Source organism: Poecilia reticulata, linkage group LG7 (genome assembly GCF_000633615.1).
Source record: "Poecilia reticulata strain Guanapo linkage group LG7, Guppy_female_1.0+MT, whole genome shotgun sequence".
In the NCBI taxonomy this organism is placed as follows: Eukaryota; Metazoa; Chordata; class Actinopteri; order Cyprinodontiformes; family Poeciliidae; genus Poecilia; species Poecilia reticulata.
Window position 1 is genome coordinate 12,396,634 of NC_024337.1, and position 1,610 is coordinate 12,398,243.

The window sequence follows — 1,610 nt, forward strand, 5'->3', positions numbered from 1 at the left end:
AGTCAGAGCGTGTTAAGCCAAAACTGTCCAAAACATGTTGTGATGGTCACACCTGCAGCCACTCAGTCGGTAACCACACTCAGCAACACCTTTTCACTTTCAGCTTTCATATACTTTTCACATCCACTGCAGCACCAACAGATTTTTGTTTCTATATTYGTTTGTTTGAYAATGTTAAAATAGATTAGTTCTAATGTTTGTTTTCTTATTWAAAAAATGATTTTTATCTGTTCATTTGCATCTGTTAATGTATTAACTTTGCATAAACAAGGCTCAAGTGGTGAAATAAAAAACAGCAAAATATGCCATTTTTGCATCCAATTAATTGATTAATCGTCAGGGTAATCAATTACTAAAAAAAAATCAATACTAGCAGCCCTATTCTCCAGATTGATTAAATATATATTAAAATTTATACCAAAATTCTTCTTTCCCATCAGGTTCCCCCGATGGCCGCCTGCAACATTCTGCATTTGAATCCTTCTTTCACCCTCAACTTATGCTACCAAGGAGTCAGGACACATAAGATGTCAGAATTATACCGTTATCGACTCTCTGTCAGAAAGAAGACGGCCCCTGCTGCCCTCAACGTATCCGAACACAGGAGCATTTCAATCTAACTAAAAATCAAACTTGATTTCAAGGACAGATTAAAATTATGAACCGTCTACATTCACCAGCTGGCAAACAGAAATGGAACAATCTTAGAAATTAACCAAATCATTCTTTGTAGAGGATATGTAAAACATGTTTGGAGCTGCTGATGTGCTAAAAAAATTATATATTTTTTTTGCCTGATTTTAAAAATCACATGGAGAAATTTGATTTTTTTTTTTATTTTTATTGTTGCCAAATAAATATGTTAATTCATGGAAATAACAGCAAAAGAGGGAAATCATATTGTCGAGTTGGAATCTCCTGGCATCTATTCAATCCTATTTGCTTGAAGACAAAAAAAATGTCTCCATATGTGTAGGAGTAAGAAAATAGCATTAGTCATGTCTACTGGTCCCTCTGCTTACACCAGTCATGGTATTTCTATAGTATACCCACCTACTGTGCACCAGGCTTCACTTTCACTGCAACTTAGATGATTTCCAATGTGAAGAGACACATCCACTGAATTAAGAGAAGATGACTTTGGGGGCAAAATATACTTGAAACCAGCAGAGACAGACAGTATACTTTCACATGCATTATTAAGGCTTGTTAGTAAACCCACTTTGGGAGACGAAGCTGAAGTTGGTTTCCAATTCTAGCTTCCGATAGCTAAATGGTAATTCCACCAAATTTTGCACTACCTTCAGCATCTTTAATTGACTCTAGTTTAAAAACTACAACATCTAGACACTTGAAACTTGGACTGGATTATTCTCCTCTTCAAGCTGAATATTTAAAACCAGGTTTGTGATTTGTGAAACCTTTTTCTGATTTGTGAAAACTCAATAAAGTTTGATTTACACAATTTTCTTTTTTGCATCTGGAACACACTACATCTGCTCTAATTAAAAATCCACAATACTTAGACACTTCACACCTAGACTAGATTATTCTCTTCAATCACAATATTTAAAACCATGTTTAGGATTTGTGAAACCTTTTTCTGATTG

At 34.7% G+C, this 1,610-nt stretch overlaps 1 long non-coding RNA gene across 1 annotated transcript in view; it reads left to right on the forward strand.

Moving 5' to 3' along the window:
* LOC103467273 (uncharacterized) overlaps positions 1–805 on the forward strand; it is a 6,464-nt gene extending 5,659 nt beyond the window's left edge. Inside the window, exon 3 of the long non-coding RNA XR_534055.2 lies at positions 441–805. This is a non-coding gene — a long non-coding RNA (uncharacterized LOC103467273). The remainder of the gene's footprint in view (positions 1–440) is intronic.
* Positions 806–1,610: the final 805 nt, after the last annotated feature.